The 27,405-nt window shown below is 41.6% G+C and overlaps 1 pseudogene; it reads right to left on the bottom strand.

Moving 5' to 3' along the window:
* Positions 1–9,386: 9,386 nt before the first annotated feature.
* LOC116884054 overlaps positions 9,387–27,405 on the bottom strand; it is a 79,236-nt pseudogene continuing 61,217 nt past the window's right edge.

Here is a 27,405-nt window from a genome sequence, read left to right as displayed (position 1 = left end):
GCCTGGGCTTGACTCTAAGTATGACACATAACTGGCCATGGTGACCCAAGCTGTAATCTGGGACTTGGAGGTGGGAAGTAAATCAAACATTCAGTGTCATCATTGGCAATAAAGTAAGTTGGAGGCCATCCTGAGACTGGATTTATTGAGACTCTGTCTCAAATAAAGTAACAAATGGAAAAAAGAAACCCAAAAACAAAACAAAACAAAAAAACCCAAAATCAAAAAGCAAACAATCCCCCAAATCCCTAAATAAAATAAAATAAAATTTTTGGACCAATAGGTTATAAATAAGAAAATGAAGAAATTTAACAAGTGCTGAGAAATTTAACAGCCTCAGTCAAGTGACAGAAGGTAATAGCGCTCACAATAGAGCCTGCCATGGGATGTTTTTGTGCTATTCCTGACAAGATAATGCACAGCCTGGATCAAATCCTGGGGGCCATGTCAAGCACACTGCAGTCAGAGTCTTTCCCTCCCCTTCTCTTTCCCCTCTTCCCCCACCCCCATTTCCCTCATATGTACATTGGGAAATTTGGTTTTGCTGTTGACTTTTTTGGGGCAGGGGCTGGGATACAACTTTTTTTTTCTTTTTCTTTTTTTCGGAGCTGGGGACTGAACCCAGGGCCTTGCGCTTGCTAGGCAAGCGCTCTACCACTGAGCTAAATCCCCAACCCAACTTTTTGTTTTTTAAATGATTTTAAGTTTTTTTTCTTTTGTTTTAAGATTTATTATTTTATGTATGTGACTACACTATAGCTGTCTTCAGACACACCAGAAGAGGGCATCTGATCTCATTACAGATGGTTGTGAGCCACCATGTGGATGCTGGGAATTGAACTCAGGACCTCTGGAAGAGCAGTCAGCGCTCTTAACCTCTGAGCCATCTCTCCAGCCACTTTCTAACTCTAATCTTATGTCATAAAATAATTGAAAAGATAAAATTTGAAGATTAACTCCTTTTATTGGGATTGGAAAATTACTAGGGATGGATCCCAGGGTCTGAAGCTTGTTATGCTGCAAGTACTCTACCATGGAGCCTCAGCCCCAGCCCCATGAAGAATTAGAGAATACAACATAAAGATATGCTGAGTCTAAAATGTATTTACCAAAGAAATGTCCAGGTATTAATTTTATCATATACACACAAGCAACACCAAATGGACTCAGCAGATTTTATTTTTGTGTGTGTGTGTGTGTGTGTGTGTGTGTGTGTGTGTGTGTGTGTGTGTGTGTGTGTGTGGTGGTACCTTTAATCCCAGCAGACGTATGTGGGTGTCTGGATTTGAGGACACTTTGGTCTATAGAGTGAATTCCAGGGCAGCCAGGGCTACACAGAGAAACCCTGCTTCAAAAACCAAAAAAAGAAGAAGAAATAAAAAGCCATGTGAATTTGATGAACTTGGGAGGGATTAGGGGAGAGACATGGGAGGAGTTGGGGGGAGGAAAGGGGAGAGAAGTGATGTAATTATATTTTAATTAAAGTGATGTGAATGCCATAAGTAATGATGTGTAAAGAATTGAAGAATGTGACAGACGGAAGGAAGGCAGTAGCCAAAAAATATTAAGGTTCATGTTATACATTACCATAACATGTGGACAATAAGACATTTATAGACACTATACTGCCTGGACTTAATTATTTAAAAATGTTTTATACTTATTTTATTATTTGTATATGGATGTAAATATTTATAGATGGTATACATATTTTATTTATTCATTAAATATTTTATTTTTCACGTATTCATTTTATATCCCTCTCACTGCCCCCTTCCCAGTAAATTCCTACCACAATCCTTCCGCAATTCCCCCTTTCCTTCTCTTCGTGGGTGAGAGTCCCCTGGGATTTGCTCCCAACCCTGGCACTTGAAGCCTATGCGAAGCTAGGTGCTTCTCCCACTGAGGCCAGAAAAAGGCGGCCCAGCTAGAAGAACCCCACAGACAGGCAACAGCTTTTGACATAGCCCCTACTCCAGTTGTTTGGAACTCACATGAAGGCCAAATTGCACATCTGCTACATATGAACAGGGAGGCCTAGGTCCAGCCCGTGTAATGTTCTAGGGTTGGTGGGTCAGACTCTGAGAGCCCCAAGGGTCCAGGTTAGTTGACTCTTGGTTCTCCTGTGGAGTTCCTATCCCTGTAGGGGCTACCATCCTTCCTCCTCCTCTTCTTCAGTAAGAGTCCCTGCGCTCCACCATTTTGTCTGTGAGAATCTACATTTGTGTGAGTCAGTTGGTGGGTGGAGCCTCTCAGAGGACCAACCATTCAATTATGCCCGAAAGCATAATTGAGTATCATGTCAGGGATTGGTGCTTGTGCATGGGATGGGGCTCAAGTTGGGCTGGTTATTCCCTCAGTCTCTGCTCCAACACCTTTGCCTGTGTTTCTTTTAAACAGGATACATTTTGGGTTGACAGTTTTGAGGGTGGGTTGGTGTCTGTACTTATAGCTCAGTAAATCGACCTTCACCAAGCAGCTGATACTTGGAACTGTCTCTACCCTCACCTCTTTTTTCCACCATGAGAACCACTGTAAATGTGACACAGGATCTAGTATTCCTTTTGCCACATCCTTTCAGTCCTGGGAGATTATTCCATTTTTAATAGCCCAAGAAGTCAGGATTTGTTTTACAAATGGTGAATGCATCCCCAAATTAGTGACACTTTCCTTACATTTTTTTTTTTTCAGTTCTAACACATCCACAGGTTGCCATTCAAAGTCCTGCTAACCCTGTGGATGATCTTTGTCTGGAGGTCTTTATTATACACTAACCAATTAAACTCAAGTTTGTTTTCTAACAACCCCTTTCCCCTAATTGATATTTTACGTTCCTCATTTTTCCATGCCTTGCTGTATTCTCTGTTCAAGGTTCTGCTTCCACATTTTGACTTTTCATACTGTAATTCTGATATTCTGCTATCTATTTTATTTTGATTGAATGATTTAAAAGGTTGTCCACCAAGCCTTGCTTCCAATGCTCATTATTTTCTCTCTGTCGCGCAGTCTGATCTGTGAACTTCTGCATCTTTTGTTCTAGCGTCTTTCCAGCTCTGGTCTCCAACCTTCACTCTCCTCTCTCTGTTGCTTTTCTGGACCTATAAGTCTCTGTACCATTGGTTCCAGGGTTTCCTCTAGGCCATGTCTTCAGTTTGTCTCTGTTACTCAGTCTCACCTATGAATTTCTGCATCCTCCGCTCTAGCATCTTCTCCAGCTGGTATCTATAACCTTCATTTTCCTCACCCTTTCACTCATCTTGACCTATAAATTCCTGTATCTTTAGTTCCAGTGTTTCCCCTAGGTCATGTTGCCAAGTCGTAAATTTTTCTCTGTTGTTCATGCCCCTCTATAAATTCCTGTGTCTTCTGTCATAGGCCCTGCTTCCATAATTCTATTTTTCTTTTTGTTGTAATTCTGATATTGTAGCCTCTATCTTATTTTGATTTTCTAGTTTAAGTAAATTATCCTCTAGATGCTGCTTCCAAATTTTATTGCTACCTCTTTGCCGTTCAGTCTGATCTATGAACTTCTGCAGCTTTTGTTCTAGCATCTTTTCCAGTGTTTTCTGTAACCTTCACTTTCCTCTCTCTGTCTCTTATCTTGACTATAAATTCCTGTGCCTCTAGTCCCAGTGTTTCCTCTAACCCCTTTTCTAAGGCTCGTTATTCTTCATCTAGGGCCACGTTTCTTGAGAAGACATAGTAAATCAAGCTACTCAATATTGTAATAATTATAACTGGACAAGGTGTCAATTTCCTTTAAATACATCCCTGTCACACCATCAAAATATCATTCCATAAAATCTAAAAGTTATTTATTGTTTCTCGTCTTTTTTTAAAAAAGATTTATTTATTTATTTATTTACTTACTTATTTATTTATTTATTATATATAAGTACACCATAGCTGTCTTAAGACACACCAGAGGAGGGCATCTGACCTCATTACAGATGGCTGTGAGCCACCACGTGGTTGCTGGAACTCAGGACCTCTGGAAGAGCAGTCAATGCTGCAGGCAGTGCTCTTAACCACTGAACCGTCCTTTCTCTTTAAGTAAAAATTATCTTGTTACCTGATCCGGAGCTTGTTGTACCTTTGTCTCCCTCTGCTGTTCGATTCGGGACACTGCAGTTCACTTCTGGACTGTCCTGCGGTCGTTTGGCAGCCTGAGCGTTTGCTTGCTAATCTAAATTGGTAGAGCCGATCTGGCTGGTTTGCGTCCTGTTTAGACTTGGGGGATGCAGGGTAATCAAGTACCGGAGGCTCCCTCCGGCAGAGATGCCCAGATCAGCCAGCTATGCCTGCGAGAAGGCTTTAGAAGGTCAATTACTGTTTCTTCAGCTGTTCAATTGCAGTACAGGAAGGCAATTTCGCCCTAGAGTACTTGGTGGTCCTTTTAGGCTCCGGGAATCCCCAACAATGTTGCAACACCAGCACTGCCCAAGTCCTAGCTTGGGCTGGGGTGGTGCTGCCTCTAGCTGTCAAGGTCTGCCTGGGGCTTGGGGACCCAGTTCTCTGAAGACCCCTCAGACCTACTCAGCTTTCAACCCACACGTGGCCGCAGCTCTAGATGGAAGCCTCAGCCATTTATTGGGTGGTGGTGGGGTGAACTTTTATCTCAGGTTAGTTGGGTTCACCTATACTGATATGCCAAATGTTGTGGTACTTACCCCAATAAGCCCGTATAAAAACACACAACTCAGTTGTTATATTTATAAGCTATATGCCTAGATCGGGCAGATCTATCACTATACTAATTTATCCCCAGCTATGAGACCCCTAGCTACTTGTGGTTTCTCCCGGTCACATGGTTCTGCTCCATCTCCGGTCTACCTCATCTTCCTCCCTGAGACCTCCTATCGCACCTTTCCCTTCCACAGCTCAATCATCAGCTCTAGCCTTTATCTGGCCAGTCAGAATGGGGAGAAGGTTCAGTGAGACCACCTGAGTCCTGAGCTCTACTCCTGGTCGACTCACTGTTGAGTCTTTGTGTAGTTTAGGTATCAGGGTGACTGTGGTCTCATAGAATGACTTTGGCAGTGCCCCTTCTGTTTCTGTTTTGTGGACTAGTCGAAGAGTATTGGATTTAGTTCTTTGAAAGTCTGATAGAATTCTGCACTAAAACCATCTGGCCTTGGATTTTCTTTTGATTGGGAGATTTTAATGACTGCTTCTATTTTTTTTAAGATCTTGATTTAACTTTGGCAAGTGGTATCTATCTAGAAAAATCATTAAGATTTTTTCCAATTTTGTGGAGTATAGGCTTTTGAAGTAAGACTTAATGATTCTTTGAATTTCCTCAGATTCTGTTTTTATTTCTCCCTTTCATTTCTGATTTTGTTAATTTGGGTATTGTCTCTCAGTCTTTCAGTTACTTTGGCTAAGGGTTTGTCTATCTTGTTGATTTTTTTTCAAAGAACCAGCTTTTGGTTTTGTTGATTCTTTGTATTATTTTCTTTGTTTTTAACTGATTTCAGCCCTAATTTTGATTATTTCTTGGCTACTACTCCTCTTTGGTGTGATTGCTTCTCTCTCTTTCTTTCTAGAACTTTCAGGTGTACTTTTAAATTGCTGGTGTGAGAACTCTCCAATTTCTTTATGGAGGCACTCAGGGCTATGAACTTTCCCCTCAGCACTGCTTTTGTTGTGTCCCATAAATTTGGGTATGTTGTGTCTTAATTTTCTTTGAATTTTGGAAAGTCTTTAATTTCTTTTTTTATTTCTTCCCTGACCCCATAGATCATTGAGTAGAGAGTTGTTGAGTTTCCATGAGTATGTAGGCTTTCTGGTGTTTCTGTTGTTGTTGAAGCCCAGCTTTAATCCATGGTGGTCTGATAAAACACAAGGTGCTGTTTAAATTCTCTTGTGTCTGTTGAGGCTTGCTTTGTGACTGACTGACTATATGGTCAGTTTTGGAGAAGGATCCATGAGGTGCTGAGACGAAAGTATATTCTTCTGGTTTTGGGTGAAATATTCTATAGATGTCTGCTAGGTCCATTTCATTTACAATGTCTGTTAGTTTCATTGTTTCTCTGTTTAGTTTTTGTCTGGATGACCTGTCGATTGGTTAGAGTAGTGTGTCCAAGTCTCCCACTATTAATGTGTGGGGTTTGATGTGTGATTTAAGCTGTAGCAATGATTCTTTTTACAAATATGGTCACTCTTGTGTTTGGGGCATAGTTGCTCAGAATTGAGGCATCATCTTAGTGGATTTTTCCTTTGATGAGTATAAAGTGTCCTTCCCTGTCTTTTTTGGTTAATTTTGGTTGAAAGTCTACTTCATTAGACATTACAATGGCTACTCTAGCTTGCTTTTTGGGTCGATTTGCTTAGAGAACTTTGTTCCAGCCCTTTACTCTGAGGTAAAGACTATCTTTATTGCTGGGGTTCCTTTCTTGTATGCAGCAGAAAGATGGATCCTGTTTTCACATCCATTCTGTTAGTCTGTGTCCTTTTACTGGGGAATTGAGTCCATTGGTGTTGTGAGATATTAATAACCAGTGATTATTTCCTGTTATTTTGATGGTGGTTTTAATGTTGTGTGTTGTTTTGTGTATGGTGGTGTTGTTGTGTAATGTGTGTGTGTGTGTGTGTGTGTGTGTGTGTGTGTGTGTGTGTGTGTGTATGTGTGTGGTGTGTGTGTGTGTATGTGTCATGTGTGTGTGTGTGTTTGTATTGTGTGTGTTTGTATGTGTGTGTATGTTGTGTGTGTTATGTGTGTATGTGTATGTATGTTGTGTGTATGTGTGTGTGTGTGTGTGTGTGTGTGTGTGCGTGTGTGTGTGTGTGTGTGTGTGTGTGTGTGTGTGTGTGGTCTTGGAGCTGGGACTCTTCACCTTCTTCTATTACTATAATTCTTAGGTTAGGTCTTTTCATGGTATCCCAGATTTCCTGGATGTTTCGTGTCAGGAATTTTTTAGATTTAACCTTTTCTTCTGCTGATGTATCAGTTTCTTCTATCTTCTGCCCCTGGGGTTCTCTCTTCCATCTCCTGTGTTCTGTTGGTGATGCTTGCATCTGTTGTTCCTGTTCTCTTCCCCAGGACTTTCGTCCCCAGGATTTCCTTAGTTCATGTTTTCTTTGTTGCTTCTATTTCCACTTTCGTGCCTTGCACAGATTTATTTACTTCCTTCACCTGTTTAATTGTTTTCCTGTATGTCTTTTTAAAAAAAGATTTATTTATTTATTATATATAAACACACTGTAGCTGTCTTCAGACACACCAGAAGGGGGCATCAGATCTCATTACAGATGGTTGTGAGCCACCATGTGGTTGCTGGGATTTGACCTCTGGAAGAGCAGTCAGTGCTCTTGACCACTGAGCCTCCATGTATGTTTTTAAGGGATTTATTCATTTACTCTTTAAATACCTCTATCTATTTGATTTTATTTTCCTGTATTTCTTTAAGAGGTTTATTAATTTCTTCTTTAAAGGCCTCCATCATCTTTATAAGATTGGATTTAAGTTCATTTTCTTGTGTTTCAGTTGTGTTAGGAAATTCAGGGCTTGCTGTAGTGGGGTGGCTGTGCTCTGGAGGTGACATATTATCGTGGCTTTTGTTGATTATGTTCTTTTGAGGGCCTTTGACCATGTTCTTGTTAGGTGTTGGCGGGGGGGGGGGAGTGGACCTCCATGGTCCTGGTGTAGCAGCCTCTGATGCTTATCTTTAGACCATATGGTTCCAGAGCCACAGGTTTGATGAAGGTGGGAGGAAAGGTGGAGGAGAATTTTATTTTTTATAATTATCTATCATCTATGTATGTATGTATCTATGTATGTATGTATGTATGTATGTATTTTCTAGGTGTGGGCATGCATGTGGAGGAGGTTAGAGGACAACTTGTTCTCTTTTTCTACCATGTAGGTTTCAGGGACTGAATTCAGACCATCAGTCTTGTCTTCACACGCCCTCCCTACCTGTTGAGCTGTCTCACCCACCCTGTGCCCAGTTCTCAGGGTGGCATCTGTTAGGGAGAATTATGTATCGTCTCCCTTGTTAAGTTTGTGAGACTATGACTCAGCTCTCTGTCACTCATTAAATTTGACTGAACCATGGCTGGAAACAACTCCGAGTTCCTGAGTGGACTGCTTCTGCTGGGAAACAGTGTTTCCCTCTAGATTCTGAAACACCCACCTACTGATCTCCCCATTTCTCACCAATCACCAACTTAATTTCCCTTGTGCATGCCTCCTCCTCCAGCAGCACATTAAAAGGGAAGAACATTCCAGAACTCAATCCTCCCCCTCCACCTACACCTCTGATCTGTAGTTTCCTTCAGCTCGTGGCTAAAGAGCCAGGAATCCAAATTTTAATTGCCAACCTAAATTTCTCTTCTGTTCTCCAAACTTAAATATCCACATCTTAAATTGTTTCCAATCGAGAGTCTGAGGAGCTTGTAGCACCACAAATTCTGCAAGATGGGTTCTTCTCACCACCAAAGCCTTTCTCTTTTGTTACGAACATTGATACCTTATCATTTTTACCGTGTGTCTGCCTAATGACCGCAGCATCCTTTTCTTTCCTTTTTTTTTTGTGATTTCAAAATGTAGATTTATTTATGAAGGATTATTTAGTTTCTGCATAAAAATCACCAATTGTTCCTCATTTTTTTTAACTTATATCAATTCTTTCAGGGTGTGTTTAACCCCAATACTTTAAAAAATATAGCTCTTTTAGCTCCAGAAGAACGGCTATGGCAGCAAGGCAGTTTCTTGGGTCTCTGCAGCTGAAGGACTCCCACGACAGGCAGTTTCTTAGGTTGGAAAAGCCAACCCTGAAGAAAGTAATTATGCAGAAGAATGCAAATTCAGTCACTTATGGTCACCTGTGCGAGCCTTGCTGGTGCATTTCAGGAAAAGCAAAAACCCTATCTGACAAAAGACAAAGGGGGGAGGGGGGGCTCGTAATACCAGATGTGCAACCTTGTGAGGCTCCTGTCAGCTCACCTTTTAAACACACACCACAGTAGGGCCCCTTCTGAACTTCCAATCAGACTCCATTGTCCTTCAAACATCCAAGACATCTTTGGGCCAGATGGACCAGGCTTCTTTGCTGGGTGAGGTGTAAGTCTCCCTTGAGCTGGTCTCCTCCAGAGCTAGGTAGGGGAGGGAAAGACAAAACCCTAGGAATTCATCATTAGCAACATTAATTGGTTTTAACCACATTGGAAGGAGGGTGGCTCAGCCTGAGAAGCTGGGGTGAGTGGAAGGCGTTTATTGCTCCATTAGAATAGGCCAAGATAACAAAAACAAGAAAACAAAAGACCTCTGACAAGCTAAGGCCGCCCCCTGCAGACCCAGGCTGGCCAGGCGCTGAGCTGGGGATCCTAGCTTGTTTCACAGAGATGGGGCTGCTTGTGCCCATGTGGGCTGTGTGTCTGGGCACCTACATGGTGTATTCAAGCTCCTTGTTCATCTTGGTATACATGTCATAGACGGCGTTGATGGTGGCCGGGTAGTTGACCAGGAAGAGGCAGATTTTCTCCGGGCACTCCTCCTCCGTCACGTTCTGTCCCTTGGAGAGCCTTTAGGAAGTCAGACTTGTACGGTGCTGCATACAGTGAGGCCTTGAAGATCTGCACCAGCGGGCCTTGCTTCTTAAGGGCCACCTCAGAGGCCTTGTTGGTGTTTACTCACATGAGGTTGGGGTGGTTCTTATCCCGTTCCCCATCGCAGATGCTCTGCAGGAACACCTGGATGAAACGCAGGCCCCTTTTCAGTCACAGCAGTGCCATCGTGGCCCCAACTTGGCACTCCACTCCATACATCCCCTTTTCCACCTCCAGGATGTTCTAAAGGGTCTTGAACTTGGCTGGGTCAGTGTCATAGGCGGCTTTGATTTTGGTAATGTTATCGCTTATGTCTGCCTTGATGGGCGTGAACACTGGGGACCCAAGGCAATTGAAGGATGGCAGGTGGGCCACCGCCTCCAGGAAGGGCCCCATTTCTGTCTGCCGGTCTGCCACTCTCCTCTTACTCACTTGGCTTGCATTAGTTTTGTATTGCTACTAGAGAGAATGATCAGACTTCAACAACCCTGTTCCTGGACAGTCTTCAAGGTCAGAAGCCCTACGTCAAGGTAGAACTGTGTACTTTGTGGAGGCTCCAGTTACCATTTCTAGTTTTTGAAGGCCACCAATAATCTTTAGCTCATGAATTCATCTTACCTCTTCAAAGTCAACAGTGTAGAGTCTTTAATCTCTGTGACTCTCCTGTCTCCGTCTTGTAAGGACATATGTTTCCATAAGGTCCAGATAGATCAGGATAATTAATCCATGTCAAGATCCTGAATTTAACCATATCTGTGAAATTCCATTAAGGTAGCATTCTTAGGCCTTAGGAACTATGGTGTGGGTATCTTTTGTGAGGGTATTTCTCAACCATGGCTCCAGCCTCACTGACCGTTTAAAATCTCAGTCCCACCCAATTAATTCACTTTTTTGAGATCTTGTCTCTCTATTTTTCTTTTTTTTCCGTTTTTTCTTTATTAACTTGAGTATTTCTTATTTACATTTCGAATGTTATTCCCTTTCCTGGTATCTCTCTATTTTTCCTTCAGCCTGAACGTCCTTCCTACTCACTGACTTGTACAAATGCATCTCAGGTGAGACCTTCTTTGAGCATTTCACTGAAGAGACACAGCCCTCTCCCCTACTGTCTTGCATCACAGTGGGTACTCTCTCTCCCTTCCTTCCTTCCTTCCTTTATTATTTCCTTCTCACGTGTATTATATTTTTCTCTGTGTGTGAGGCCAGAGGTCAACACTGGTGCAGAAACAGCTAGACTGGCTGGCCAGGGGTTGCTTTTCTGCCAGCCAGTGCAGGGGTTACAAATATGTACCCCCATGACTAAATTTTTATGTGCACGCTGAAGATCCAAACTCACATCCTCATGCTTGCATAGCAAACACTTTGCCCACTGAGCCATCTCTCTAGTCTCTACTATGTGTCTTAGATCCCCATTGTAATTTATTCATAGTTCTTGTTCCTAAAATCATATATTGAGTATTAGAGGGAACGTTTCCTCCCATTCCCCTGATTTCCTGGAAGAAAGCACTTTCTTAGCATGTTACCTCCCCTGTGGAGCAAGTCTGGGGATGGGGGTAGAAGAGACCCTTCCATTGCTTTCACTTTGGGGACCTGCCTGCAGGGAGCACATGTGCTCCATTGTTTTGGGCTGTATACAGGGATAGAATGTGAAGATTTCTCTTTCCAGAAGGTTGACCATGAGGAGGAAGATATTTGAGAAAGACTTAGGTCATTTAGTTTGAATTCAGGATCAACCTAAATATTAAAAAAATGTTGAAGAGACTGAGGAATTGGCTCAGTGATTAAAAGCATTTACTGCTCTTGCAGAGGATCTGGGTTCAGTTCTCAGTTCCCATATGTTGGCACTACCTTCTATATCCCCAACTCCAAGGGATCTGATACTCTCTTCTGAACTCCATGGACACCAGCTACACATGTGTTACACATACATACATGAAGGCAAACCATTCATTGATACAAAATAATAAGTAAATCTAAAAGAGAATTAAAGTATAATTGAAAAAGAACCACTGGCAAGGAAGAGGTGCTATCCTGCTGAAGGAGATGGGAAGGTGAGAAAGATGGGAGGAAGAGAAGGACAAGGGGTGAGAGGGTGAGGATGGGGGAGGGGAGGGTGAGAGGGACAGGAGGTGGGAAGGAGCTGTAGAAAGTTGAGTCAGGATAGGTCACCAGTAAGAGAAACGAGGGAGAGTTAGAAATCTGGGTTTCCCAAGAACAGTATAGGTTAGGAAACAGCTGTAAGAACAGTAAGAGATGCAGCTGTGGGCAACCCATTGACTTTTCCATTTGACACAATGCCTTGCTCCTAGTAGGCACCGAATTCAGTGATTTGAGTTAATAAATAATATATGTGGAAGCATTATTGACTAGCACTAATGTATCTGTCCAGACTAAAGACCAACTGTCATGGTTTGAATATGCTTGGTCCAGGCAGTGGCACTATTAGGACATGTGACCTTGTTGGAATAAGTGCGTCACTGTGAATGTGGGTGTTAAGTCTCTTACTCTAGCTGTCTAGAAGTCAGAATTCTGCTAGCTGCCTTCAGATGAAGATGTAGAACTCTCAGCTCCTCCAGCCCCACATCAGCCTGGATGCTGCCATGCTCCTGCCTTGATGATAATGGACTGAACCTCTGAACCTGTAAGCCAGCCCCAGTGAATGTTGTCCTTATAAGAGTTGCTTTGGTCATGGTGTCTGTTCACAGCAGTAAAACTAAGATACCATTCTTCATTAAAATCAATGATTTAAAAATTTATTGTGTTTATTTATTATACATGTAACATAGTACTGAGAGGCCAAACCTACTCCATCTTGGAACCGGCCTCTATCATTAAAAAAAAAAAAAATGGAAAAAAGGCCTGAGAACTTGGCCTGCCGCTGACTCAAGCTGCACCCAAGTACCAGGAAGGACCTCAAGGCTTGTCCTTGGCCAGAGTTACTCCCTAGCTACTTCATAGCAACAGTTAATCAAATATTAGCCAGATTGTTTCAGATGCACTTTCAGACTGTTTATGACTATATAAGGCTTTGCTTCAGAGTACCCACCTGTCAGCTTACAATAGACATTGAGTTAGATGCTTGTGAGGATGGACACAACCCCCCCCACCCCCCCCCCCACTTACTTCCATTTCCTAGAAAACCTTGTCTCAATGAGAGTTTGGGGACTGTTTCAACAAACCATCCTGTGGGTCAGTAGTGAGCCCAAACTCAAGTTTTCAATAAAAAGACCCTACATTGGAAATGGCTCCTTGGTGGCCTTTTGAGGTTCATGAACGTTTCCTGGCACAATAGTACCATACATACATATGGTACTATGTTACATGAGGACATTTTCACACAAGTATATTATATGAAATATTGCATATTCATATAAGAATATTAAGTACAGTATCCTCATATTCTTCCTTCTGTTCTGTTTTTTTCTGTTTTGTTTTTTTCAAACTTTTATTCATCTCTCCTCCCTTCACAACTCCAGTCCATCCCCCAACCTCTACTCTCCCTCAGATCAACTCCTCTTCCCTTTCCCTTCAAACATAAAATAAAAAATACAAAAGAACAGCAATCCCAGGGATATTCGCCAGCACGGCCTAAGAAGACACAGTGGGGTTGGCCACAGACACTCAGATCAAGGCTGGATGAGGCAACCTAGAGGAAGAAAATAGTTCCAAGCATAAGCAAAAGTTTCGGAGACGCACAACCCTAACTTTCATTGTTCGGGGTCCCATAAGAACACCAAGCTATACAACCATAAGTACATGCAGAGGACCCAGCTCAGACTGGTCCATGTTTTGCGCTTCAGTTTCTGTGAAACTCTGAACCCTGCTTAGTTGATTCTGTGGGCCTCTCTAGCGTACAATTCCACCTCCCCTCTGCTGTTACGGCTCCCTCTCCCTTTAGTGATCTTTATTGTTGCTTTGAGCCTGCCTTGTTTCTAGGGGGCACTGTCCTGCCTTATCTCTGCCTCTGGCCTGGACCCTGCTCACTCAATACTACACTAATTATCAATTGTGTTCGTGCTTTGTGGACTGGCCAGTTCACCATTTCAGAAGCCATCCTCTGCAAAAAAGTGGCTTCTACATTAATGTAAGGTTGAAACTCTGCAACTTTTAGGGGTAAAAGGCAGAGGCTTAGGGAAGGATTTTCTGAAAGGGACTCTAGTCACTGAGGAAATGTCACCAAAAGTTACCTGTTTTCCCTCCTTTTGACATTGTGATATTACATCGTAATTTTCAAGGTTTATGCTTATGAATGGCACAATCAAGTTACTAAAAAAAAATCACAAAAACCTCACAGTATTTTAAGTAAGTTTATGATTTTTGTATTGGGCCACCTTGGATCCAATCTAGATGGTTTGTATGGGGACTCTCCTGTCTCTGCCTTCCATCTCACCACAGGAATCCTGGGATTACAGATGAGCACCACCATGTCTGTCTTCGATGTGGGTCCTGGGGATCCAAACTTTAGTTCTCACACTTCTGTGTAGATGCTTCATCCACTGAGCTGTCTCCTCTGCTCTGCTGTGCAAATACTTTTATATCATCTCATCTGACAGTTTTTGCTATTTCCTGATTGACTAGTGTCTTTCTGTAAGGTCTATCCCTATGCTTTTGTCTTGACATGGTCTTCTTCCCTTTTCTTCAAACAGCTAAGGTCTCACATTAAGGCAGAGACCGTCTTTCTGCAGAGAATTAGCTTCTGAGACCTCAAATTAGATGGGTTCTCAGGGTGGAAGCAGAATCATTCTTGGCTACTGCTTATAGCCACTAAATGGACAAGGGCTGGGCCAGATGCTGAGATGTGGTAGGACAGTCCACCCCAAAGTCCAGGCAGGATCAGCAATCAGCTCAAGTGTGGGAAGGACTTATGCAGCTTGAGTGGTTCACTGTGACCACAGTAACACCAAGATCTTGAGATCTAATCCCATGTGGACCCTAGTTATACTGCAGAGCTGATCAGGAGTGTTTGAGTAATGACATAATCAAAGAGCATGTTCAACAATAGGACCTCGCTCCAAATGGGGTCAGTTTGAATTTTTATTGTATTTATGGGGTTGAGTTTCAGGTTCCCAAGAGAATGAGGTGATTGGATGGAGGTCAATAAGGAGAGTGAGAAAAATGGTTCAAAATGAGCCATGGGGCATTCCATTAAAAACTGTCTGAGACTCACCCCAAAATGGCTGTAATGATTGTAAATAGAACATGCTTGTTAGAGAAAGAGTTGAGCAATTTTCCATTACTTGGTGATGTTTTAAATTTGGCTACATCCCACACCAGTAGGGAGGCTGGTAGAAAGGCAGCCCAGAATTCTAAAACCTAGTTAAAACAGTTCTCGATCTTGGAGGGTAATTGGTTTTTGTTTCAGCTCACTCAAGACAGGGTCAGAGAAAAAAGATTACCGCCTGCTGCAAAGCTTTGTCCTCTAAGCAGCGGGCATTGGCTTTTCTTAGTACAGTTTAAGAAAAGAACCCTCTTTTTTAAGTATACATTGAGCAGTGCAGTACAACCTAAATGCCACAGCTTCTCTTCTGTTCATCTTGTAGGTGTCCAGGACACTGGCAGTTAACGGTCATGCTACACAGTGAACACATGATGGTACATCAGAGAGATCTGTTTCCAGGACAACAGAATTTTGCCCTTTCTTAATGACCTGAATTGATACTGATGTTTTTGCACTCTACCATTTATGGCAAGGTTAAGTGATAGAATTTTAAAATGAGGCTATTGTTCCTGGTGACCAAGTGCTCCCAGTTACTCATCTGCTGTAGCTGTGGAAGTCACTTGAGGAAACATAATAAGAATGCTGGGGCCACCCACCCTCCAAGGCTAATTAGTACCACTGTAGTGTTACTCTTAACTTACCAGCTTTAGCTGTTTTAGTCTTAAAGTGACAGGGATCCACTCAATTTCCCTGATGGAAACGCAGATTATAGTCTTACATCTTTCTTATTTATTAGGAAACTAATTGACTATCATATCCACTCTCGTTTTATTGTTTTTTCCCCCCATCCTTTCCTCGCTTTTTCAGAGTGGGATTAAAGTGTGATCATTGCCAGACGACATTGCCAGAGTAAATGGGACACACTGCAAGTGGCTGCACCCTTGGAGGTAGAGGCTATTGGACGGATGGACTCTAGTCCTCTGTGACAACAGCCCAAAAGATGTTGGAAAGACATGGCTGGATCATGCCACTTGCTGGGGATTGAAGGTGGTCTCTACACCCTGCCTTCTTTGTGGAAACTTAGCCACAAAGTCCACATGCTAATGGTAGTTAGAAGTGGGGCTTGGAGAGAAAATCAGGACTTGAAAGATTCTGAGGCTGAGCTCTGGTGGTGGCACATGTTACTGTTCAAGCAGAGGAAGGGACTTGAGCCAGGGCATTGCTAGCGGTCCGCTCTACTGTGCTGCAGTGCAGAGCAAGGTCCTTTCCATGTTGAGCAGATGCTCATGTTGTGCTCCTGAACTTCCCAGCCACTTAAATTGTAAGAAAATTTTTTTTTTAAAAAAAACTACCCAGTCTTGGTGTACTGGTTGGAAATATGTCAACTCAATATAACTAGTGATCTGGGAAGAGGAAACTGTTAAAAAATGCCTCTAACCAGGTTGGCCTGTAAGACTTGAAGTCTTACTTAACTACTGGGAGAATCCCTCCCCACCAAGTGAGACCTGAGAATGGAGTTCAATACAAATGCAAGAGGTTTATTTTCTGGTGCATCGGGTTTGACCTTCAATTAGTCTCTCAAGGCGAGTGACTAGAAGGAGACCCCGAATGGCTATAACAAGTAGTTTTTATACTTTTAGGGGTACAGGTTACATCAGCAAGGTTACAGTTTAAACTTATTAGCTAAGTGTATTGACTTTTGAATCTTTTGGTGAGCAAGCATGGGCAGATATGACATGCATTTGAACTCTCTCTGGGACCAGAGTGTTAGGTGACTATCAGTCAGTATATTCTGTGGTTTTTCAAGAATGTTCCTGCTCCTCCCAAGAACTGTGGGTGGAAAATGGAACTTGGCCTAATCTTGACTTTAGGCGGGTGGGTATAAGGCTGGCGAAAGCCCCTAGTGTCCTTCAGGCCTGTGGAGAAGCTTGTAGTGGATTTTCTTGTTCAATGTTGGAGGGCCTAGATCACCATGCACTGGTGGTACTGGATGCTAAAAGAAAGCAGGCGGTAAGCAGTGTTCCTCCATGGCCTCTGTCTCAGTCCCTGCTCTTACTTCCCTCAGAGGTGATGGAGTATGACATGGGAGTTGTAAGCTAAAATCACCTTTTCCTCTCCAAGTTGCTTTTGGTCATGGTGTTTTATCACAACACTAGAAACACTAACCAAGATACTCAGGCATTTTGTTACTTTTTTTTTTTCTTCACTATTTCTCAGTCTTCTATCTGAGCGCCTCCATGGCTTCAGTCAATGTGACAACCTATAAGGTTCTGCCCATTCTCTCCCCCTTTCCTTCCCTAAGCTGTGTACTGACACTTCCCCACCTCAGTGTTCTATCCCACTTCTTGAACATAGCTCTGAGTGCCTGCAAAAGAAAGAGGAGAGAGCATATGTCAGCAGCTTGACAGCACACCTTAAAGCACTAGAACAAAAAGAAATAAATAAACCCAAGAGGAGTAGAAGGCAGGAAATAATCAAACTCAGAGCTGAGATCAACCAAGTAGAAACAAAAAGGACCATAGAAAGAATCAACAGAACCAAAAGTTGGTTCTTTGAGAAAATCAACAAGATAGATAAACCCTTAACCAGACTAACGAGAGGACACAGAGAGTGTGTCCAAATTAACAAAATCAGAAATGAAAAGGAGACATAACTACAGATTCAGAGGAAATTCAAAAAATCATCAGATCTTACTATAAAAGCCTATATTCAACAAAACTTGAAAATCTGCAGGAAATGGACAATTTCCTAGACAGATACCAGGTACCGAAGTTAAATCAGGAACAGATAAACCAGTTAAACAACCCCATAACTCCTAAGGAAATAGAAGCAGTCATTAAAGGTCTCCCAGCCAAAAAGAGCCCAGGTCCAGATGGGTTCAGTGCAGAATTCTATCAGACCTTCATAGAAGACCTCATACCAATACTGTCCAAAGTATTCCACAAAATTGAAACAGATGGAGCACTACCGAACTCCTTCTATGAAGCCACAATTACTCTTATACTGAAACCACACAAAGACCCAACAAAGAAAGAGAACTTCAGACCAATTTCCCTTATGAATATTGACGCAAAAATACTCAATAAAATTCTTGCAAACCGAATCCAAGAGCACATCAAAACAGTCATCCACCATGATCAAGTAGCTTCATCCCAGGGATGCAGGGATGGTATAATATATGAAAATTCATCAACGTAATCCACTATAAAAACAAACTCAAAGATTAGAACCACATGATCATTTCATTAGATGCTGAGAAAGCATTTGACAAACTTCAACAGCTCTCCATGAAAAAAGTCCTGGAAAGATCAGGAATTCAAGGCCCATATTTAACATAGTAAAAGCCATATACAGCAAACCAGTAGCTAACATCAAACTAAATAGAGAGAAACTTGAAGCAATCCCTCTAAAATCAGAGACTAGACAAGGCTGCCCACTCTCTCCCTACTTATAAAATATTGTTCTCGAAGTCTTAGTCAGAGCAATCAGACAACAAAAGGAGGTCAAAGGGATACAAATTGGAAAGGAAGAAGTCAAAATATCGCTATTTTCAGATGATATATAGTATACTTAAGTGACCCCAAAAGTGACACAAAATCCTCTTTTCCATTCCAAGCTTCTCTCTGAAGCTGGGGACATGCAGGGACACGTAGTTGGTGGCTGATGGGTTGACAGGCAGGTCTCTACCTTGTCCCATGCTGTCTTCACTGCCAAGGTGATTCAAGTACTGGCTCTGTATTTTGTTTATGATGAGGTGACCAGCTCAGCATCTGTCAAGCACAATTTCAGGGCTTCTGAGAGAAAGTAAACAAGTTACAGGAACTCTAAATGATCCTTGAGTTTCTAGTGCTAAAAGGTTCTTTTAGTGCTAATTATTAACTGCTAAATTGAATGCAACAGCCTCACATGTTCTCATAGACCTGATTTGCTTTTTATCAGTATACATAAGGGAAATGGAAATTGTAGATCAAGCCTGTGTAAATTTCTATAGTCACCAGCAGATGTAAGAATAGGAGAGGCTCCACTGAGAGAGTACTAGATTGTAGCCTAAACCATTGCAGGCTCAGAAGTCATTGAGCTCATACGATTGTTTTTAGGAATTGGTGTCCTGCCACAAAATCTTCATGTAGTGCTTTTCCATGGAAGGTGGTGGTTCACTTAGAGTTGGTTTGGAAATCACTTGACACCTCTGGGCTTTGAGACCACCGTTCACATGCTTTACCAGCAAACGGTTCCATTGGACTTTAGTACAGCACCCCCTGGTGGCCAATTGTTTTCTTGTGGATTTTTCCACAGGAAGTTGAACCAAAATGTCTTTACATAACGCATTTAGGAATTAGTGTTTGCCTTGTTTGTGGTGATTCTTTCTTCTTTTTATATTAGGTAAACTTCAGTAGGATCCTGTATTTCTTTCTTTTCACTTTTAGTGTCTTTGAAACAGGATGTCGCCTTGTCGTCCTGCCTGGCCTGGAACTCAAAATCCTACATACTACTCTCCCAAGAGATGTGATTCTAGGCATGCGCTGCCGCATCGAGCTCTTGGATTCCTTTTGATGAGGTTTAACTTTTTAAGTTTTTCTACCTCTTGCCAATTTCTGTCTTTAAAGGGAGGGAAGGTAACATTGTCTCCTTAACTCCGTTCAGTGTAAAATGGAAAGTTGGTGCCACTCTTGTGGTCAAAGTGCATTTTTTGTATTAATTTGATTTAATTTTAAAATGAATTTTTTTTGAGACAGGCTTTCTCTGTGCAGCTCTGGCTGTGCTGTAACTCACTCTGTAGACCAGGCTGGCCTCGAACTCAGGGACACAGTTGCCTCTGCCTTCTGAGTGCTGGGATTAAACATTAGCAACACCACCTATCGACTTTTTTTTTGTTTTGTTTTTAGTGGATTTTTATTTACATTTCAAATGCTATTCCATTTCCCATTTTCCCAGACATAAGCCTCCTATCCCATCCACCTCCCCTTCTTCTCTAAGAGTGTTCCCCTCCCCAAGCACTCCCTTTTCCTCCACCTCCCTCACGGGGCGGGGGGTGGGGTCCAACCTTGGCAGGACCAAGGACTTCTCCTTCCATTGGTGCCCAACAAGGACATCTTCTGCTACATATGCAGCTGGAGTCATGGACTGACCCATGGCTCCCATTCTCAGTTCAATGGTTTGCTGCTAGCATTCGCCTCTGTATTTGTCATGCTCTGACTGTGCCTCTCAGGAGACAGCTATATCAGGTTCCTGTCAGCATGCACTTCTTAGCTTCACCAATCTTATCTAGTTTGGTGGATATGAATGTGTGTGTGTGTGTGTGTGTGTGTGTGTGTGTGTGTGTGTGTGTGTGTGTGTGTGTGTGTATGTGGGCTACATACTCATGTGGGGTAGACTCTGCTCTAAACTTTGCCTCCATATTCTCTCCTATGAATATTTTTGTTCCCCCTTTTACGAAGGAGTGAAGCATCTGCATTTTGGTCATCCTTCTTCTTGAGCTTCATGTGGTCTTGAGTAATTCAAGCTTTTGGGCTAATATCCACTTATCAGTGAGTGCATACCATGTGTGTTTTTCTGTGATTGGGTTACCTCACTCAGGATGATATTTTCTAGTTCAATCCATTTGCCTAAAATTTCATGAAGTCATTGTTTTTGATAGCAGAGTAATATTCCATTGTGTAGATGTACCACATTTTCTGTATCCATTCCTCTGATGAAGGGCATCTGGGTTCTTTCCAGTTTCTGACTATTATAAATAAGGTTGCTATGAACATAGTGGAGCATGTGTGTTTGTTGTATGTTGGAGCATTTTTTGGGTATATGCCCAGAAGAGGTATAACTGGGTCCTCAGGTAGTACAATGTCCAATTTTCTGAGGAACTTCAAGTCAGATATCCAGAGTGGTTGAACCAGTTTAAAAATCCCACCAACATGGGGTTGCAGACTGCTGCAACCATTCTGTGTTCCTCTTTCTTCACATCCTTGCTAGCATCTGTTGTCACTTGATATTTTGGTCTTAGTCATTCTGACTGGTGTGAGGTGCAATCTCAGGGTTGTTTTGATTTGCATTTCCCTGATGACTAAAGATGTTGAATATTTTTTTAGGTGTTTCTCAGCCATTTGATATTCCTCAGAACCCCTGATAATTCTTTTACTCAAGTTAATAAAAAAAAAAAAAAAAAAATCCCACCAACAATAGCTCTCTACTGTTGTCCTTGATATTTTGGTCTTTTTTTTGTTAATCTCAGGGTTGTTTTGATTTGCATTTCTTATATATTTTTTTTATTTTCTCAGCCATTCGATATTCCTCAGCTGATAATTCTTTGTTTAGCTCTCTACCCCATTTTTTTTTTTATTAATTTGAGTTTTTCTTATATACATTTTGAGTGTTATTCCTTTCCCTGGTTTCGGGCAAACATCCCCTAATCCTTCCCCTCCCTTCTTTATGGGTGTTCCCCTCCCATCCTCCCCCATTGCTGCTCTCCCCCCAACAATCTAGTTCACTGGGGGTTCAGTCTTAGCAGGACCCAGGGCTTCCCCTTCCACTGGTGCTCTTACTAGGATATTCATTGCTACCTATGAGGTCAGAGTCCAGGGTCAGTCCATGTATAGTCTTTATCTCTATCCCATTTTTTAATAGGGTTATTTGACTCTCTGGAGTCTAACTTCCATATATATATACATATATATATATATATATATATGAGATATTAGTCCTCTATCAGATGTAGGATTGGTAAAAGTTTTTTTTCTATTTATTTTTTTTTATTATTAACTTGAGTATTTCTTATATACATTTCGAGTGTTATTCCCTTTCCCGGTTTCCGGGCAAACATCCCCCTTCCCCCTCCCCTTCCCTTTGGGTGTTCCCCCCCCATCCTCCCCCCATTGCTGCCCTCCCCCCATAAGTCTAGTTCACTGGGGGTTCAGTCTTAGCAGGACCCAGGGCTTCCCCCTCCACTGGTGCTCCTACTAGGATATTCATTGCTACCTACGAGGTAAGAGTCCAGGGTCAGTCCATGTATAGTCTTTGGGTAGTGGCTTAGTCCCTGGAAGCTGTGGTTGGTTGGCATTGCTGTACATATGGGGTCTCGAGCTCCTTCAAGCTCTTCCAGTTCTTTCTCTGATTCCTTCAACAGGGGTCCTGTTCTCAGTTCAGTGGTTTCCTGCTGGCATCGCCTCTGTATTTGCTGTATTCTGGCTGTGTCTCTCAGGGCGATCTGCATTCACATTTTGATCATCCGTCTTGAGTTTCATTTGTTCTAGGCATCTAGGGTAATTCAAGCATTTGGGCTAATAGCCACTTATCAATGAGTACATACCATGTATGTCTTTCTGTGATTAGGTTAGCTCACTCAGGATGATATTTTCAGTTCCAACCATTTGCCTCTGAATTTCATAAAGTCATTGTTTTTTTGATAGCTGAGTAACATTCCATTGTGTAGATGTACCACATTTTCTGTATCCATTCCTCTGTTGAAGGGCATCTGGGTTCTTTCCAGCTTCTGGCTATTATAAATAAGGCTGCTATGAACATAGTGGAGCACGTGTCTTTGGTTTATGTTGGGGCATCTTTTGGGTATATGCCCAGGGAGAGGTATAGCTGGATCCTCAGGCAGTTCAATGTCCAATTTTCTGAGGAACCTCCAGACTGATTTCCAGAATGGTTGTACCAGTCTGCAATCCCACCAACAATGGAGGAGTGTTCCCCTTTCTCCACATCCTCGCCAGCATTTGCTGTCACCTGAGTTTTGATCTTAGCCATTCTCACTGGTGTGAGGTGAAATCTCAGGGTTGTTTTGATTTGCATTTCCTTATGACTAACGATGTTGAACATTTCTTTAGGTGTTTCTCGGCCATTCGGCATTCCTCAGCTGTGAATTCTTTGTTTAGCTCTGAACCCCATTTTTTAATAGGGTTATTTGTCTCCCTGCTGTCTAACTTCTTGAGTTCTTTGTATATTTTGGATATAAGCCCTCTATCTGTTGTAGGATTGGTAAAGATCTTTTCCCAATCTGTTGGTTGCCGTTTTGTCCTAACCACAGTGTCCTTTGCCTTACAGAAGCTTTGCAGTTTTATGAGATCCCATTTGTCGATTCTTGATCTTAGAGCATAATCCATGGGTGTTTTGTTCAGGAAATTTTTTCCAGTGCCCATGTGTTCCAAATGCTTCCCTAGTTTTTCTTCTATTAGTTTGAGTGTATCTGGTTTGATGTGGAGGTCCTTGATCCACTTGGACTTAAGCTTTGTACAGGGTGATAAGCATGGATCGATCTGCATTCTTCTACATGTTGACCTCCAGTTGAACCAGCACCATTTGCTGAAAATGCTATCTTTTTTCCATTGGATGGTTTTGGCTCCTTTGTCAAAAATCAAGTGCCCATAGGTGTGTGGGTTCATTTCTGGGTCTTCAATTCTGTTCCATTGGTCTATCTGTCTGTCTCTGTACCAATACCATGCAGTTTTTATCACTATTGCTCTGTAATACTGCTTGAGTTCAGGGATAGTGATTCCCCCTGAAGTCCTTTTATTGTTGAGGATAGTTTTAGCTATCCTGGGTTTTTATTATTCAGGTGAATTTTGCAAATTGTTCTGTCTAACTCTTTGAAGAATTGGATTGGTATTTTGATGGGGATTGCATTGAATCTGTAGATGCTTTTTGGCAGAATGGCCATTTTTACTATATTAATCCTGCCAATCCATGAGCATGGGAGATCTTTCCATCTTCTGAGATCTTCTTCAATTTCTTTCTTCAGAGTCTTGAAGTTCTTATTGTATAGATCTTTCCCTTGCTTGGTTAAAGTCACACCGAGGTACTTTATATTATTTGGATCTATTATGAAGGTGTCGTTTCCCTAATTTCTTTCTAAACTTTTTCTCTTTTGTGTAGAGGAAGGCTACTGATTTATTTGAGTTAATTTTATACCCAGCCACTTTGCTGAAGTTGTTTATCAGCTTTAGTAGTTCTCTGGTGGAACTTTTGGGATCACTTAAATATACTATCATATCATCTGCAAATAGTGATATTTTGACTTCTTCTTTTCGATCTGTATCCCCTTGACCTCCTTTTTGTTGTCTGATTGCTCTGGCTAGAACTTCAAGAACTATATTGAATAAGTAGGAGAGAGTGGGCAGCCTTGTCTAGTCCCTGATTTTAGTGGGATTGCTTCAAGTTTCTCTCCATTTAGTTTAATGTTAGCAACTGGTTTGCTGTATATGGCTTTTACTATGTTTAGGTATGGGCCTTGAATTCCTATTCTTTCCAGGACTTTTATCATGAAGGGGTGTTGAATTTTGTCAAATGCTTTCTCAGCATCTAATGAAATGATCATGTGGTTTTGTTCTTTCAGTTTGTTTATATAATGGATCACGTTGATGGTTTTCCGTATATTAAACCATCCTGCATGCCTGGGATGAAGCCTACTTGATCATAGTGGATGATTGTTTTGATGTGCTCTTGGATTCGGTTTGCCAAATTTTGTTGAGTATTTTTTAATCGATATTCATAAGGGAAATTGGTCTGAAGTTCTCTTTCTTTGTTGGGTCTTTGTGTGGTTTAGGTATAAGAGTAATTGTGGCTTCATAGAAGGAATTCGGTAGTGCTCCATCTGTTTCAATTTTGTGGAATAGTTTGGATAATATTGGTACGGGTCTTCTATGAAGGTCTGATAGAATTCTGCACTAAACCCGTCTGGACCTGGGCTCTTTTTGGTTGGGAGACCTTTAATGACTTCTATTTCCTTAGGAGTTATGGGGTTGTTTAACTGGTTTATCTGTTCCTGATTTAACTTCGGTACCTGGTATCTGTCTAGGAAATTGTCCATTTCCTGCAGATTTTCAAGTTTTGTTGAATATAGACTTTTATAGTAAGATCTGATGATTTTTTGAATTTCCTCTGAATCTGTAGTTATGTCTCCCTTTTCATTTCTGATTTTGTTAATTTGGACACACTCTCTGTGTCCTCTCGTTAGTCTGGCTAATGGTTTATCTATCTTGTTGATTTTCTCAAAGAACCAACTTTTGGTTCTGTTGATTCTTTCTATGGTCCTTTTTGTTTCTACTTGGTTGATTTCGGCTCTGAGTTTGATTATTTCCTGCCTTCTACTCCTCCTGGGTGTATTTGCTTCTTTTTGTTCTAGAGCTTTTAGGTGTGCTGTCAAGCTGCTGACATATGCTCTTTCCTGTTTCTTTCTGCAGGCACTCAGCGCTATGAGTTTTCCTCTTAGCACAGCTTTCATTGTGTCCCATAAGTTTGGGTATGTTGTATTTCATTTTCATTAAATTCTAAAAGTTTTTAATTTCTTTCTTTATTTCTTCCTTGACAAGGTTATCATTGAGTAGAGCATTGTTCAATTTCCACGTATATGTAGGCGTTCTTCCCTTATTGTTATTGAAGACCAGTTTTTGGCCGTGGTGGTCCGATAGCACGCATGGGATTATTTCTATCTTTCTGTACCTGTTGAGGCCTGTTTTTTTTACCAATTATATGGTCAATTTTGGAGAAAGTACCATGAGGAGCTGAGAAGAAGGTATATCCTTTTGCTTTAGGATAGAATGTTCTATAAATATCTGTTAAGTCCATTTGGCTCATGACTTCTCTTAGTCTGTCTACGTCTCTATTTAATTTCTGTTTCCATGATCTGTCCATTGATGAGAGTGGGGTGTTGAAATCTCCTACTATTATTGTGTGAGGTGTAATGTGTGTTTTGAGCTTTAGTAAGGTTTCTTTTACGTATGTAGGTGCCCTTGTATTTGGGGCATAGATATTTAGGATTGAGAGTTCATCTTGGTGGATTTTTCCTTTAATGAATATGAAGTGTCCTTCCTTATCTTTTTTGATGACTTTTAGTTGAAAATTGATTTTATCTGATATTAGAATGGCTACTCCAGCTTGCTTCTTCTGACCATTTGCTTGGAAAGTTGTTTTCCAGCCTTTCATTCTGAGGTAGTGTCTGTCTTTGTCTCTGAGGTGTGTTTCCTGTAGGCAGCAGAATGCAGGGTCCTCGTTGCGTATCCAGTTTGTTAATCTATGTCTTTTTATTGGGGAGTTGAGGCCATTGATGTTGAGAGATATTAAGGAATAGTGATTATTGCTTCCGGTTGTATTCATATTTGGATGTGAGGTTATGTTTGTGTGCTTTTCTTCTCTTTGTTTTGTTGCCAAGACGATTAGTTTCTTGCTTCTTCTAGGGTATAGCTTGCCTCCTTATGTTGGGCTTTACCATTTATTATCCTTTGTAGTGCTGGATTTGTAGAAAGATATTGTATAAATTTGGTTTTGTCATGGAATATCTTGGTTTCTCCATCTATGTTGATTGAGAGTTTTGCAGGATACAGTAACCTGGGCTGGCATTTGTGTTCTCTTAGGGTCTGTATGACATCAGTCCAGGATCTTCTGGCCTTCATAGTTTCTGGAAAAGTCTGGTGTGATTCTGATAGGTCTGCCTTTATATGTTACTTGACCTTTTTCCCTTACTGCTTTTAATATTCTTTCTTTATTTTTTGTCGTTTGGTGTTTTGACTATTATGTGATGGGAGGTGTTTCTTTTTCTGGTCCAATCTATTTGGAGTTCTGTAGGCTTCTTGTATGCCTATGGGTATCTCTTTTTTTTTTAGGTTAGGAAGTTTTCTTCTATGATTTTGTTGAAGATATTTACTGGTCCTTTGAGCTGGGAGTCTTCACTCTCTTCTATACCTATTATCCTTAGGTTTGATCTTCTCATTGAGTCCTGGATTTCCTGTATGTTTTGGACCAGTAGCTTTTTCCGCTTTACCTTATCTTTGACAGTTGAGTCAATGATTTCTATGGAATCTTCTGCTCCTGAGATTCTCTCTTCCATCTCTTGTATTCTGTTGGTGAAGCTTGTATCTACAGCTCCTTGTCTCTTCTTTTGGTTTTCTATATCCAGGGTTGTTTCCATGTGTTCTTTCTTGATTGCTTCTATTTCCATTTTTAATTCCTTCAACTGTTTGATTGTGTTTTCCTGGAATTCTTTCAGGGATTTTTGTGACTCCTCTCTATAGGCTTCTACTTGTTTATTTATGTTTTCCTGTGTTTCTCTAAGGGAGTTCTTCATGTCTTTCTTGAAGTCCTCCAACATCATGATCAAATATGATTTTGAAACTAGATCTTGCTTTTCTGGTGTGTTTGGATATTCCGTGTTTGCTTTGGTGGGAGAATTGGGCTCCGATGATGCCATGTTGTCTTGGTTTCTGTTGCTTGGGTTCCTGCGCTTGCCTCTCGCCATCAGATTATCTCTAGTGTTACTTTGTTCTGCTATTTCTGACAGTGGCTAGACTGTCTTATAAGCCTGTGTTTCAGGAGTGCTGTAGACCTGTTTTCCTGTTTTCTTTCAGCCAGTTATGGGGACAGAGTGTTCTGCTTTCGGGCGTGTAGTTTTTCCTCTCTACAGGTCTTCAGCTGTTCCTGTGAGCCTGTGTCTTGAGTTCACCAGGCAAGTCGTTTGTAGCAGAAAAGTTTGTCTTACCTGTGGTCCCCAGGCTCAAGTTTGCTCGCGGGGTGTTGCCTATGAGCTCTCCGCGGCCTCAGCAACCAGGAAGGTCTGCGCCGCCCTTTCAGGGAGGTTCCATGCACCAGGGTTCCAGATAGCTTTTGTTTTCCTCTGGGATCAGTACTGTGTGCAGCGTGCAGTCTCTTCTGGTTTCCCAGGCGTGTCCGCCTCTCTGAAGGTTTAGCTCTCCCTCCCACGGGATTTGGGT

This window comes from Rattus rattus, chromosome 1, assembly GCF_011064425.1.
Source record: "Rattus rattus isolate New Zealand chromosome 1, Rrattus_CSIRO_v1, whole genome shotgun sequence".
Classification (NCBI taxonomy): Eukaryota; Metazoa; Chordata; class Mammalia; order Rodentia; family Muridae; genus Rattus; species Rattus rattus.
Note: the sequence above shows the minus strand (reverse complement) of the source record. Positions and strands in the feature narration are given on the sequence as shown.